This window comes from Lissotriton helveticus, chromosome 9 (assembly GCF_964261635.1).
Source record: "Lissotriton helveticus chromosome 9, aLisHel1.1, whole genome shotgun sequence".
Taxonomy (NCBI): Eukaryota; Metazoa; Chordata; class Amphibia; order Caudata; family Salamandridae; genus Lissotriton; species Lissotriton helveticus.
Window position 1 is genome coordinate 1,001,566,041 of NC_136070.1, and position 15,727 is coordinate 1,001,581,767.

Genomic DNA, 15,727 nt, shown 5'->3' on the forward strand with positions numbered 1-15,727 from the left:
CTGTCATGCTGGTGACACCATAGCGGGTGGAATTTGATTTTGTACTATCTCCGCGTGTATCCTCAGGGAATCACCGATTAAATGGGTGACCAGTATGGTGGAATTTTGATGCCACTGACAAGACTCTACTAAGTATCCATGACGCAGTGTGTCTTGTTCCAAACACGTCTATGCTATATATTTTTAGAATTCCTGCGGACGACCATAATGAATGATTGGTCCAAATAATTTTATACAGATATATAACGCTCAAGTAAACTGTGAGTCCTGAAGATGACCGTGCAATAATATAGCGGTCGAAACGCTGTCGACGCTTTTTTGTGGCCAAATTTAATTAAGGACACATTATTTATGTTTGTGTTGTTCCTTTACCGTAATATGTAATGGTTTTGTTTTCCACCTGTCTGGTTTGTGATATGTTTTTTTGTACACCAGCACTTTGTCTTGAGCATAATTGTTTTTAGAAATCTTTGTATTATGTATAATAAATAATGACCTTTTGATACTGGAAATATTGTTTGAAGGGCTTCTCCATTTATCTTCTTTTTTCTTTCACTGATTTACTGTTTTTCTCTACTGTTTGTAAACCTAAAATTAATGTGCTGGATTACATGTATTTTGAGGTGATCCTTCCCCTGAACCTGTTGTTAGGTGTATTGGTCATGCTGGTGACCGCAGCGTCATGATTAGCTAGGGAAGTTTGGGAGCCTTGGTGCTGCCAGGAGCAGAAAAACAGGGAGGACGGTGAAGAGGCAGTAAGTTGACTTTTTTTTCTTTTTTTAAAAGGCCCTGCCCTCACCACCACCGTTCCCTACCAGCCGCCCCTGCGCATGGACCACTTACTACTCTACCTGAAACATTTTCCAACATTCACTAAGGGGAAGGGGTTTGTTTAAAGGGGGGGTGCCTTTTGTGGATCAGTTACTAGCCTCATTGGGGAGTTGCTAAGTGATCAATGGTTTGCAATCCAAATTACATTCACAAATAAGTGTTGCATCAGGGATTTGAAAGTGATACCCACATTAAACCACTCCTAATAAAGATTCGTTAAGCATTTTCTCAAAACCCATTTACTGATACTTACGTGATTTTAAATAAATGTGTTTAGTACATTCAAAAATGGATTTAATGCTTTTACGACTTGGAGGGTTTGCGACTATTAATGTTTTGTACATCATGGCCCTAGGTTCGATGCCAGTAAGCTGCCGACTAAAAGTACTGCTTTCTGGCATGATGGTAGGCGAGCTCATAGAGGTGAAGCAATCCTCTTGTAAGTCTGGAAATCGTTGAACATCTCGTGGCATTCATCTAACCTTGCGCCTGTCCTTGAGTTTCATCTCTCGCAGGCCCTCTGGGGCAGCCCTCAAGCAGAGCGGCGTGCGGTTCTTTCTACATGTTACTTCAGATAATCGGTGGTTTTGCAGTCATGTACTCAGGCTGGTTAGATTCCGGCTATGCTCGTTATAGTTTCACATACGCTACAATAAAGTACCTTTTTAGGAAGTCGTGCTCCTCGTGGCTGACACCAAGCGCTCCCCTTATCTAGAAATTCCAGTCTTGAAAGGCCCACTTAGTTCGCGCAGTTCGTGGGAGGCTACATGTGGTGGTGGGCGGTGTGTGTAAAAAGCTTCACTTAAACCTGTAGAAAACACAAACTCGTTTTGTTTGAGAGAAGTTGTGTTTGTCTCCGTTTAAGGATGTTTCGACTGTGTTCCCTGAAATCACCCTGTTTGCTCTGCTAACTCCGGTGTGCTGTGTCTGTGCCAAAGGCTGTAAATAACGTCGAGGGGGCTGAAGGCAAGGTGTCCCTGATTATGTGGTGCATGGCATCATTTTAGAGCAGTCTGTACGTTCATCCCACGTGGCGTGCTGCAGGGTGGTAAGGAAAGGACAGACTCTGGGCCTAAGAAGTTAAATCGTATAATTAATGTAACACGTAAAATGGGACTTGCGTTATGAATATGCCTGTTTGCTGTGACTGTGCGCCCTGATGTCAGTGGGGTGTCGAAGTGTGTGCCCGTTGAGGTGGGGGCACGGGGGACGCGACTGGTAGTTCCTCTTGGTTTAATGAGTGAGTGACGCAGTTACCGCAGATCTGTTCTCTTTCAAGGCAGTGTCATGTGGGTGGATGAGAGCAAAGGCTGACCTGGGAGTCAGGATGTCTGTGTGAGGAGTGTGTCTAATGGACACTGCCATGGAGATGGATGCTTTGGAGACAGGCCGTATCGGAATAGCTGGCATTCCAGGCATTTCTCATCTCTTGTTTCCAAGGATGAAGGGGACCAAATTTCTCATCGTGCAGGCCTCTCAGTTTAGTACCTTCCCATCCACGCAGGAAGAGGATGGAAAAGTTGATGCATATAGAAGCATCAACTTGAAAGCATCCGCATGTAAGTGATGTGAACTCTTCATCGGCCATTACCAAATGTTTTATTTTTTTACTGTCCCGCTATGTTTTTCTGTGGTTTTGCAGTACAAGCATGAGCTGGTAGATACAGTGACTGTCCTTACTGATATATTGATTTTCATTGCTGTAAACCGGTGGCTTGCACGACTCCGTTTTATGTATCACAGCATACTCTGCTTCCTGTCTCTTTGCAGAGTCTTGGTACAGTAATAAACGTGATTGAGGGTTTGCAGGACTGATAATGTGGGGTGGATGTGATGTGGGTCAGCAACCTTTGCCGGGCCTGAAGAAGTATATAATGTGGTAGCCATGTTCTGTTTTGCTGTTAGGAGGCGTGCAGTGTGGAATGAGTGGGATAAATGGTCAGATGTTGCAAACTTACTGGTCATCCCAAATGAGTGTGAGCTGTATTATCTTTCAGCAATTCTGTTTGCAACACTGGGGGATATATAGGGCCTTTTGTTTTCATCCAAAACGTTTGAGTTGTACCTGCTTTTTTTTGTCGTTTTGGAATTCTGATGGATCGCTTAATAGGTGACTGGTCTTGAGTTATAGCGTATGGCATATGTCAAATTCAATCTAATCGGTGTTAGAGACTTGTATGATACTTAATTTGAGGTTTTTGGTTCCTGAGCCAAATTATGATGGAACCTTCGACAATGTATTCCTAGATTTGCTTGCCTTGCCCACTTTCTCTTGACACGGTCTTGTGTGGGTATTAATCTAGCACTAATCTGTTTGTCATCATGACTGTCTCTCTCTGCTTTTATTTCTCCGTTCCCACGAACCCAATCAGTGGGCTTCATATTTGTTAACTCTGTCTTTTGAGATTCCAAACTGCAAGTCTCTTGACCCCAATGTTTATTGATCATAGATAAGATCATCTACCAATCTTACTTGATTCTGGTCCTTGTCCCTCAGTGTACCAGCATCTCTAAGTGAGTTGTTTAAATGTGGAGGTATATAACTTTCTATCTGAATGATGGATGAATCTTGATAGTCCATTCTATAGGCTGATATAGATTGAAGATTAGATAGGTATGCAGGACAATAAAGTTGAGAAAAGAATTGCTTGCAGGTTTGTGGCAAGTCAGGGACCAGTTTTAAATTTGGGGGATAAATCAAGTAGGCAATGAATTGCTCTACTGTCTGGCAATGGTGGGGTGTCTCTGCTGTCTGCTCAGCGAGGGATAGTTCTGATTCTGCAATAGCTGACAAATTAGCGGAGCAAGTATCACATCTGCTGTATGTGACAAAGAAAGGAAACTCTTCTGATAGTTTTCCTCCAAACACACCAAGAGTGGGTAGGAACAATCTGGTTAAGGACTGCAGTAAGGACTGATAGACCTGGGACGAATAGACATCCTGCTCCCAATCTAATCGACAAATTTACCTGCAGGGATTAGAGTTTGGGAGAGAGCTGCAGAGAGTATGGCCTAGGCTTCTAGTGCTTTAAAGGTGGCTTCTCCCATGAGGCACTTTAGACATTGCAGACCGTAGCACGTTTCATCCCTAGATTTCTGCAAGGAAAAAACCAGAATCAGCAATTGAAAATAAAATGCTGATGAGAGAAAGGAAGTAAAAAAGGAAAAGGTAGTGGAGTAGGTTGATCTACGGCACAACCCTTAACCGCAGATACTGTGATGAATTTTAGTAAACAGAATGGAGAGAAAGGGTATTAGCCAGTGAAGGCAGGGTTGGGACTCCCAGTCCCCTTAATAAATAGTTAAACAACAATAAGGGAGTTAAACCCTATGAGTAGGTTCCAGCCTTAGTAGAGGGAAGGAAAGGTGCGTAAAACACAACCCAAATTGGGACATCCTTTGTCCTTCAGAAGACCCCTCACTCACCAACCTAGTTGGTGACATGCTTCATCATCGGGGTCCCACCTGGATAGCACTCGGCTATCCAGGTGGGACCCCGATGATGAAGCATGTCACCAACTAGGTTGGTGAGTGAGGGGTCTTCTTCAGGACAAAGGATGTCCTAATTTGGGTTGTGTTTTACGCACCTTTCCTTCCCTCTACTAAGGCTGGAACCTACTCATAGGGTTTAACTCCCTTATTGTTGTTTAACTGTGATGAATTTGACACCGCTTTCTGGCTTTGAGTTATGTTGAGAATTTCAGTATATGGAATGTACCTGGACCACTTGGCATTAATTTTGTCGATTTTTTTTTAACTCTAGAGTTTGATGTTCTACATGGGAACCCATGGGGTTCCTTTAAGGGCCGATTCTGATCTGACATTTGGAGTACCACAGTTGATTTTATGGAAAAAAAATTGGGTCTTACACAAAGCCTAACTTTGGTCAGTCCCTGAGGCTCGTAAGTGTGTACCCTGTGGCTGGTTCTCCATTCAGTACTCTATAAAGAATGAACTCCCATGTCTTCTTATCACCCATGACCACAACCTCACTTAGGTCACCAACAAAAGCAATCTCTGAATTTAAACTTTAGAATCTTTTCTCTAGCAAGGATGAGACACCGTTGACATTATAGAAGCAGTCAGCAAATGCAATGCTCTAAATTTCTTTAATTGCCAATTGAACAATAAGTGAACAGTCAGTATAAAAAAAAACTTAGTTTGCCCTTATCTGCCAACATGATCTTTAAACTCCTCTGCTACATAAACATCCTACATTATTCATCATCTAAATAAATAAATCTCCAGTAACTAGATAACAATGGGAGAGGGTGTTTTTAGACCTCTTAGCTCTTTAATCACCCCCCTTTCAAGTTGGTATACACAATCTATATGGTGTCAAAAGGTTTTTTGATTATCCCCCACCTCCGCAATAACATACTCCCTGACCCGACTGAACCAGTCTCGGAGCAGCCCTTCCGCAGAACCCATTCTGAAGGTGATCAAAGCTACACTACTCCCGCCTTAAACTATGGGCATCAGGCCTTCCCTGGTGCATGCTTCGCTAGTCTTGACCACGCCCAAGTTTCCACCTGCAAAAAAATCTTTCATCTTCCGAAATTCATTCAGAGGGCAAGATTACGTCTGGAGCTGGGCCTACAAAGACAGTCCATCTATTGCGAAGCAGACACTTTGAAATATTTTTTAAGGTCATTAAAAGCTGCAGACACCACCTTAAAATTCCGGCTAAAAGAAATCTTCGCCTGCCCTGGAAACCCATGGAATCGTCAGATTACAAAGGCCATAAAATCGCTAGAGATTGACAATTCACTGCTAAGCTAACGTCAGACACTATTCCATACGCCGTCTGGAAAAAAGTTATCAACAAGCAGGTGAAACTAATCTCCCATCGGATGGACCTCCAGGCTTTAAATACACCTACTGTCCTGCTCCCCCTGAATATCTCATACCATCCTGGGGTATCGCAATCTTTTCTGCTGGAAAATCTGAATGGAGTGGCTTGGAAGAACCTTATGTTCATGCGCCTTCTATGCCTTTGCTCTACGGCCTTTTACAGATGGGCTCCCTCCAAGGAGGGGGGGGGGCTGCTGACTGTGCACCTACCACACCGAATCATGGCTGCATCTTTTGTGTTGTTGCTCTGCCATGGATGCCCCAGAAGAATACTCCTAAAACCCGTATTTCTAAAATGGGGCATTAGGTCATGCTGGGATGCAACGGCCCTGTGTTTTACCTCCTCAGACATTCAAGCGCTCGCAAGGATTGGAAAGTTCGTGAGACTCCTGGACAACCTCCTTTCACCCTCTTTGGCTCCAGCGCTTCCTCTCCCTCCCCCCCAAAAACTTATTTTAGACTTCTTTTGTCCCCTGGTTTAGCACTTCCTGTCTTAATCTAATTTATTTTTGGTCCAGATCAGTAGTACGAAAACACTGATAACTATAAGACTGTTTTTATATGTATAGACTTTTTAATCCTGACAGTGTTTTTCCAGTTTCGTTTTCTAATGTGATAACTGTGCTAATGCTGATATTTTATGGTTTTAATTAACTATGCTAATCAAATAAACTAAACTAAAACTAAACCTCCTCGATGTGAGTAACATGAACAGGAGATTATTAACTTTTGCTGGAAGAATGACAATTGTTTGGGGAGTGATTTTAAGAGTTAAGTTTGCTGTGCACCTGTGGTTTTATTTATTTTTGATACTTTTATTATTTTATAATACAAGAAATGTCGTGCAGTGCACTTGTTGATTGTTGATTATGGATTATCCTTGCTAGTAGAGATGCTAAAGGAGTTTAAATTTAGAGATGTTTTTGTGGATGACTTAACATGTGTTGCTCATTGGGTGATAATACAGCATGGAATTTAATTATATTTAAGTAATGCTAATACACCTCGCATAGTTGCCTTTACTGGGTCCGCTTTCTTTTAAATGTGCAGCAGTTCACTCCACCCCAGCTCTAGAGCAGCTAATTGTCAAAAGCATGTGCTCTATGTATCTTCATTTAGCAGTCTGACCCAATCTCTTTTGGGAGGCGGCTCTCGCTTGTGGTTGATTTTTTTTTTTTCCTTGCAACGCAATCAGGCTGGATTTTCTCGTTTTTCCTGTAAACTCCGAGTCGACTTGGTTTGATTACAAATGTTGCAAGAAATATGAAGCTTGTAATCTGGGGCGGCGGTTCAGGACTGGGCATAATGCACCTTTTAACCTGTATATGGAGGTCGGGCTGCTAGTGTTGCGTATATCTCAGGCTGCTAATTTTGTGTGCATCTAAGAGATTAATCTCAATAGATTTTTTTTTTTTTGGGTGGGGGATGTCTTGCATCTTTTATATACAGTGTGCATTTAGATGGCAGCTCTGGAGCTTTCGCTGCTAGCGAGGCATACATTTTATTTGCTTTGTGTAGAATTCATGCCACTACAGGACTGGGACTTCTTGGCAAGCTCAGGCCACTGAGGGACAATGCATCCAGCAAGCTGTGAAGAATCTCGGGCCGGTGCTGCATTGTGCATGTAGTAGTAGATTGTGCTTGAAGCTCAGCAAATGCAACTTTAAACGGCCTGAAAATTGCAGAATTCTCAAAACTGAGTGATTGCAAAAGCAAAACCTTTCTTGTGTGAAAATGGAGCAAAAGTGACCGAATATCTGGCTGCTTTTGCCAGCATAAGACATTCAATTGAGCAGATACAATCCTGTTAAATTATGGTGTAAAAATGCAATCTACCCCTCTGCTTTAGCCACAACTCTAGTTTAGCAAGCCCAGCAATGCATATATTGTATTACGCATAGTATTGCTCGAACTCCTGCCCCATGCTTTAGTACGCTGTTGTGAGCGGCTCAGGCACATGCTGTAGTTAACATCTCAAATTCTGCTCAGGAAGCCTAGGCTCTATGACAGCAACTATTGTTTCTAAGCAGGACATCTTGTAAGAAAATCGATAAATTGTGGACCAGCCCTGTTTTCGGTCTGGGCCTTCAATGCCAGCCTATGCCCGCCTATATGTTTCATTCTCGAATGTAGAATTTCAAAGACTCTTTCTTCACTCCTGTCCTGCAAAAGGGTAAGAAAGGACAGACATATTAAATATGGCGACCTCTATCTGTATTTCCAGTACTGGAAGAAGACGATTTCATAAAACCAGTGAGTCTTGGAAAGGCTTACTTACAAATGTATCAGAACTAAAAAAAGTTATTCCCCAAAAATTATCTCTACCAGTTCATTGACTTGAAGTCTGGCCAAAGAGATTCCCCCAAAAGCCCACCAGTGGTGTTACTGCTTTAGTAATGCAGTTCACGTTTATGCTTAATTGGGTGTCTGATATGTTCAGGTGGTCGGGTTAAAGAATGACAAGTAGGTAGTGATTAGAGTATGCAAAATGTTCTGGAGATGCCCAAAACCTCCTTTCACTTCTTTATACTGTTTACAGCACCATAGTAGGATAGCTGGCATCCCTTGCAGAAGAGAATGCATCTTTTTGGGGACCTTTTAGCCCAGATAAAGTGATGTCCACAGTACTGGTCGGAAAAATAAAGCTACTTTTCCTGATCCAAGCATTGCATGTTTGTTTTGCCTAAGCACTGAATGTAGCACGAATTTCACAGAGCTCAGTTATGTCAACAAGGAGGCTGATGGGGGACAATGTTTATGACCAGGAACCACCCAGCCTTTTTAGGTCGAGTGACCTATCTCAATGCGCATGCGCATTGAGCGGGAGCTCGATATAAAGGGGCTTAAACAGAGGTTTAACTAGCTGGCGATTTGGTGCTGTACCCGTGAAATGCTCGTGGACAGCATCAAATCGCCAGCCATCTGCCATCTGTTCCCCAGCAGCTCCGCCCCACAAGCTTCCCCCAGCGTGCGCTCTGGCTCAGCCGAGCCGCACTCCTCCCACACCTCTCACACACAAGTGAAGCTTCATTTCAAAGGCCCCCGCATTTCTCCTCCTCCCCCCCCCCCTCCCCACAGCAATGCCGGCCGTACTTTCACTTTGACAGCCGCAGGCCGTCTCTCGTGTTTCTCCTCCCACCTCCCAGTGTTTTTTTTTTTTTTAAACTTGTTTGGGAGTTCCATACACGCTCAGAAAGATGCTTGTAAGCACACGTCTAACTGCAGCCCGGACAACGAAAAACATCTGAGTGTAGCTAGACTACGTAAACTTTGTACCTCAAACACACACACATTTACTCTTAGCCTCCGTGGCACTCTCGTCCTCCCTTTTGCACGCACATTTCACTCGTCTCTTGTATTCTCTCTCGCACTCTCGAACACACACACATTTACGCTTAGCTTTCGTGACACTCTGCTGCTCTCCTTCTTTTACGCTTTCTCTTTCATTCACTCTTTCCGCAGCCTATCTGTCTCCACGGCTGTCTCAGTTTCTCTCTCATATTTTGCCCCTCTCTCTCTTGCTCTGTTTTTCTCTCTCAAACACACACACATACACGCTCAGAAAGATGCTTGTAAGCACACGTCTAACTGCAGCCCGGACAACGAAAAACATCTGAGTGTGGCTAGACTACGTAAACTTTGTACCTCAAACACACACACATTTACTCTTAGCCTCCATGGCACTCTCGTCCTCCCTTTTGCACGCACATTTTTTGCTGTCAGCTTCCACGAAACTCTCTGCTGTTCCCTTCTTTAACTCTTTCTCTTTCATTCACTCTTTCCGCATCCTTTTTTTTAAATTCTCCCAAGTGCACGCTCTATAAACAGCAACCTGATGTCATTTAGGAGGGATTTGAAAACCCATCTGTTCTCAAAAGCGCACTAATCCTTCCCTGCAGTCGCACACAGAATTCAGTCTCTAGCGCTGCGAGGCCTTCGGGTGGTTATGCGCTATACAAATGGAATTTTCAATTCAATTCAATTCAATTCAATTCAATTCTATCTGCCTTTCATAGCTATCACTCGTCCCTTGTATTCTCTCACTCGCACGCTCAAACACACACACATTTACACTTGGCCTCCGTGGCACTCTCGTTCTCCCTTTTGCATGCACATTTTTTGCTCTCAGCTTTCATGACTCTCTCTGCTGTTACCCTTCTTTTACTCTTTCTCTTTCAGTCCCTCTTTCCGCAGCCTATCTGTCTCCATGACTGTCTCTGTTTCTCTCTCATATTATGCCCCTCTCTCTCTCTCTCGCTCTGTTTTTCTCTCTCAAACACACACGTACACGCTCAGAAAGATGCTTGTAAGCACACGTGTAACTGCAGCCTGGACAACGAAAAACTTCTGAGTGTGGCCAGACTATGCAAACTTTGTACAAGTGCAGTGAATTTTGCCTGAGCTTTTTTTGCACAGACCTTCTAAGTGCAAATATAATATTTTCACAGATGGATGGCTGCACAAAACGGGCTTCTGCAGCAATCGGTGCAAATGTGTTTGCATTGATCATTCTGTGCAGATTTTGGTGCAAGCATTGCAGTGCACGAGTGCCATGGTACTATGTTGGTTGTTCAAGGGTAGATGGGTTCAGATCTTCGTTTCGGTCTGCCCTTTAGTTTTCACAACTAAGCAAAGACAACCCTGAAAATGTCCATGAAGTATAAAACATCTTAATGTAAATTGTCCGGCAAATTCCCACTAAAGATCTGGATAGGGAACCCCCCTTGTTTGGCCGCTAGCTAATAGGTCTCGCCTTTGGGACCTTATAAGTGTTTAACCATGCAACAGTTAATGTTGCTGCACCAAGGATATTGTGCTGCATGACTAAATACTTATAAGGTCCCAAAAGCGAGACCTATTGGCTATGCCAATGCTTGTTTTTATTTCGATACTTTGGGGCTTTAAAAAAGTAATGTCTTAGGGATTTCATTTATTAAATTTTCATTAGAAAGCCGCCAGTTGTCTTTTGTACTGGACGTCTTCCTCCAAAGTTCAGTGGTTTATTTTGGAAAATTTCAAGTTTACCATGCAGTGTTTTACGAAGATTTCCCTCCACATAAATCGGTTCACATTCAGTGAAGACCATTTTATTAAACGTTTTCGTTGGTAGCAGGAAAAGTTCAGATCCTGTCACCTTAAACTCACTTTGCTGAAACAGAAAGTAAAGGGATAAGGGTTTCACCCCTGCTCGAGAATGGCCTTTAGGAATGAACTAGGAGCCTTGATGATTTGATGGTTGTAGTGCAGTCAGTAAAAGTGCTTTGAAGTGGCTGAAAGGCAAGATAGATCGATGGTGTACTTTGCACTCGTACAGGGTGACAACCTCGAAATTATTTATCAATCATGGGATCTTCCTTGATGGTCCCGAGCACTTATGATCTCCACTTACGTTTGGGATCTTGGAACAATTCTTTCAATAGAGAATGATGTTTAAAACAAAATGATCAACCTTTTAGGCAGATGACCTCCCTTAATTCCCCTAGTTCTCTTGCCTGACCCTTGCTGCTTGCCATTGCTTTCCCTCTTGCTTGCACTTTACCCTCCCCTGTTTGCCCCATGTTGTTATTTGTACCCTGCCCCCCCCCCTATCTACATTCTTGTCTCTTTCTCTTCCCTTCACTCTTTCCCATTCCTTGCCGTTTTACCACTTTGCCCCCTCCATTACTTTTGTATCCTAAGTTATCCTTGATCCTTTACTCCATTCACCGCCACCACCCCACTCCCTTGTTGGATCTTATTGCCTTGCTTCTTTCCTTACTAAATGTCCCTCTCCCACACTGCCCTTTTAGCTGGACGGGTCAGTCTTATTCTCATTCCCTCTTTTCTTATTATTTGTTCACTTTGTTTTTGTCTTTATCCTCTCCCGTTGCTGTCTTTGGCCACCTCTTTTGCGTTTCCTTTTCCCTTGCTATTTATTTGACCAGTCTCGTGCTCAATTTGCCTCACTATTAGTCACCTTTTAATTCCTCCCTTCCCTTCTTTATTGGTCTCTATTATGTACTCCCTTATCCTTCCCTTCTGTCTCTGTCTATTTACTGTTTGCACTCTGTCGTGCTCTGTATCGCAAATAGTCTTCTGCCACCTACTACGCTTCATTCTCCTCTTTCCGCTCTTATTATTTATCCGTGTTCCTTTCCGCATCGTCTTGTTCCAGGGTGACGCGGCCCGGCATCTTCCCTAACAATAAAGCTTTCCAAACACCATGATTAAACCAAACACGCATTAACGAAACCAAAAGGCTGTCAGTTAAAGCCAGGCCGATTGGCTTTGCCAATGCTGGTTTTCCTTCGAACACTCCCTCTTTTCTTCATCCCTATGCCAATGTTGCCGCCCCGCCTCTCCTTTCTCTCCTCAGACCTGCTCCTCCCTCTCAGTTAGTTTTTCTCCCCCTCCTGTTCCAGGGGCGGGGCGGCAGCTTTCACTCTTGTTCGTCCCCCACCCCCTCCATATTTACGTCACGAAACTGGGCTCTGGTGAGAGTGGAGCTGAGCCCCGGGGGCCGGAACGATACTGGCGGAATGTGATCCTGGGAACAAGTGCAGGGTGGAAAGCGGGGCAGCCAAAACTCGGTCTGCGAACAAGTGCAGCGGGGTGGAGTGCGCCGTCGGCCAGGAAGAGCACGGAGTGCTGGCGGACGGGGAGTAGTGTCGTCTCTGGTCGGGGACAACCACGGAGCAGGAGTAAATCACAGGACCAGCACTCGGACAAAGAACAAGCAGACCTAAACCAGGATTCTGAGCAGCCGCCGAGCACGGAGTGACCCCAGGAGCGGGACTACGCCTTCCGAGCCTCGGGAGCACCGGACACGGCGCGGGCAGGCTGAGGACTGTCCAGCAACAGGTACCGCCTGCAGGACCTGCCCCACCCCTAACAGCAGTGAGGGCGGTCGGGGCCGTTGGGGTTGTGCTCCTAAGAATGTTACTGGTGAGTCTGGCGCGTTTCAACTTTATTCACTATCTGTCAGCAGCCTCGCGTGCCTCCTGGGAGCGGGAAGACACGGAAAAGAACGGCCAGCGCTAGGGCGACCTCTCTCACCCTGTGGCGTAGCAAAGAATGTGGTCCCTTTGACTGCTGATGATGTAGTAAAATGCAGGTTTGGCAGGGTTGAGCGAGCCCCTCGGGCTTTGGGGCTCCGGTGCCACTGCACCTGCTGCACCCCCTGTTCTCATAGCGGTAGGCTGCCGTCGTAAGTGATTCTCTTGCAATGGCATGAGAGTTCGAGGTGGGCTCTGAGGTAGCGGAGCAGGAGATGTGTTCAGACTTGGTCTTCATCCATGGGCAGCAGCTTGGGGGCGGGCTGGGGGTTGCAGGGTCATTTTTAGACGCGGAGGTGAGGTATTCAGGGGTCTCAACCTATAGACAGCAGGCTAAGGGCAGGAGATGCAGGGACCTTCCCTCTTAGTTTTGAGGAGGGGACGTGTTCAGAGGACAGCTGGCATGTATTATCCTTCTCTCGGAGTTTAGTGGAGGACGAGAAGTATACAGGATCTTTCCTGAAGTTATTGGGAAGGAAGAGAAGTGTTCAGAGCACTTTGGAGAGCCGAGTAGGCTTCTCAAAGATAGCGCAGGATGAGAGCTTTTTAAGGTCCTTCTCTGACCGAGACTGGGAGGAGGAGCACGAATCTTCCCTTTAATACGGCAGAGAAGGAGCATTGTTTAGGGATCCTCACTTACGCTGTGGTAGGGATTCGTGGACCTTATCTTCTAGAGGTAGCAGAGGGGTTCTCTTAGTGAGAGCTGTGGGTGCAGGGGCTTTTGGTCACAGAGATGGCTGAGGAGAGACAACGGAGGACATGGTGAACGAAAAATGCAGGAGGCTGCTTCTCTGTAGAGATTATGGAATACACAGCAAGAATTCAGTTTTCGCCTCAGTGGAGTCGATACATAGACTTTTCATTTGGAATGTTTTCTCTGCAGATTTTCTTTTCTCGTAGTTGCCAGGCCGGTTCCCCCAAAAACATTTCCCACGCTGTCACTGTGTTGGGAAGCGCCTCTTGTGTCCCAGGGTGTGGCAGCTGCGCTGCCTCTCCTGTGTACCTCAGTTCTCTTTTCAACGACACTGTTGACAGGCTGTGGGAATGCTTTACAGAGCCCAATAATTATCCCAGTAGGCAGGCATTTTAAGTTCTAACGCCCCCCCCCCCAAAAGAATAGGAGTAGAAGGTATTTGGTTCTAAGCACTGATTGGCTAGGCTCAGGACAACTATGTCAAGAACCACCTCCCAGCGTCGTCACTGTACATGGGGATTGGGAGACTTGTATGACAGATGGAAGGTAGGGTGCCCTCGGTAGAGGAAAGTAATAACATTTTGGGAAAAACAGAGATATTACTGCCTTAGAAGAACGCATGACATGCCTAAAGGGGCGTCAATAACCCTTCTTCCCTGCGCAGCTTGAGTGGCGGTGGGTGCCACTGGACAGTTCTGATTAACATGAAACTATTTGTTTATAGCTCCCATTCCTACAATGAGGGAGAAGCGCTAGCCTCCAAACAGGAGCTTGTAAATAAATCTAAATGCAAGTGGATAGTATAAATGAACTATGGGGCGGAAGAACAAATGAAACAAAGCGTGATATAAATGGAGGTGTGGATGAGGGAAAGATGAACGGATCGAAAAATTGATAGATTTAGGGATGGATGGTGGCAAGATGGCTGCAGATATGGGTGGATGGTGAGAAGATAAAGACAGAGGGATGGAGAAGCGAAAAGACGGTGAATGGAAGGGTGGAAAGTACCTAAAGATTACGGAAAGAAAATACTGAAAGGGAACGGAGGACAGTAAGGATGTAACCGAATTCCTTCAAGGGAATGACTACTGGGCTTGCTCATGGCGCTCGTTCACTTAATGCCGTTTGCGATGGTTCAATGAGGGGGCAATTTTCATTTTTCGCACTATTCTCATGCCCTCCTGCGTGAGGAAGAGACTTGGTGCCCAACTCGCCTAACACTCAAATGGAACAAAAAATGGGACTGGATAAGATAAAGGAAAATGCCAATTACTTGAGTCCATATTAGCCTATCACACACACGTGGAGGAAAAGGCCCCGTTCTTCAGGTCCTGATGGTTCTCTGAAGCTGGTTTTGTTGTTGCTTTAACAACTGATCCATAACCCGCCTTAAGTTGCCGTTGGGGAATTTCGAGTTGGAACAAGGAATTGGCTTGTTCATGGATTTCGAGGTCACTGTTTCGTTCAGCACAGGTCGAGGCAGAGGTCCTTAACATAGAGTTGCAAATGAAGCAACCGGTGGCTTTTCCAGTTAAACATCTGAATCGTGCCTGCACTGACCTAGAAGACTGTAGAGGGGCAAATGTCTGTGTCGCTGGACCCTCTTGACTCTGAGAGAAATTTTGTTGTTGAAGGCTATGCTTTGGCCCAGTGGACTGTTTGTGTGCATCCTGCTGTGAGTTTACAGGTACGTGTGCCATGCCACAAATGATGGACGGAATGCTGAATGAGTCAAACGTTCACTCCCAGTCAAGTGATCTGGGTTAAATCCATTGTTTTTTCGCTCACTACGCCACCCCAGTTTGGAGCCAGCCGAATGCAATCCAGTCTTGACCCAGCTCCTCATAGGGACAGTCCAGCCCGAACTGCCAAGCCAGTTCTTCCCTGGACCGGAAACAAGCATCCTAGGACTGGTTTCTGGCATCACCCCATATCAGCCAGGCTAGCTTGAATCCAGTGGCACAGCGAGCAAGGATCTCTGTTCTGGGGGGAATGTTTGACATTGTTCAGCATTCTGTCCATCAGTTGTTCTTTTTGCAGGTTACAGGCTGTAATTTTAAGATATCTCTCAGGATTGCTAATGTTTGACCTAAGCGAAAGGGTTTGCCCAAGATCTGTGTGCATCAGAGCAACAGTATTAAACAAGCATTGACAAAGCCAATAATTCTTGTTTTAAAGGAATATTCTATGGCATGGGTCTGCAGTGGCTGCCCGGAAGCTATTAGTAGCTCGCCAACACCGATGAAGCAGCTCTCAATAGTGAAGCTCACCCCATTATGTCGCTTAGAGGTATTATGTACATTAAAGAAGACAG

The 15,727-nt window shown here is 45.0% G+C and overlaps 1 protein-coding gene across 3 annotated transcripts in view; it reads left to right on the top strand.

Moving 5' to 3' along the window:
• PAK4 (p21 (RAC1) activated kinase 4) overlaps positions 1-15,727 on the top strand; it is a 217,645-nt gene that overhangs the window by 62,072 nt on the left and 139,846 nt on the right. The window contains exon 1 of one of the 3 annotated variants that reach the window (XM_078661316.1): positions 12,131-12,609. The exons of 1 other annotated variant lie outside the window; for it this stretch is intronic. The gene's annotated coding sequence lies outside the window, so the exon portion shown is untranslated. Of the gene's footprint in view, positions 1-12,130; positions 12,610-15,727 lie in introns of those variants that run through there. One more of the 3 variants, XM_078661318.1, reaches the window with a different exon arrangement.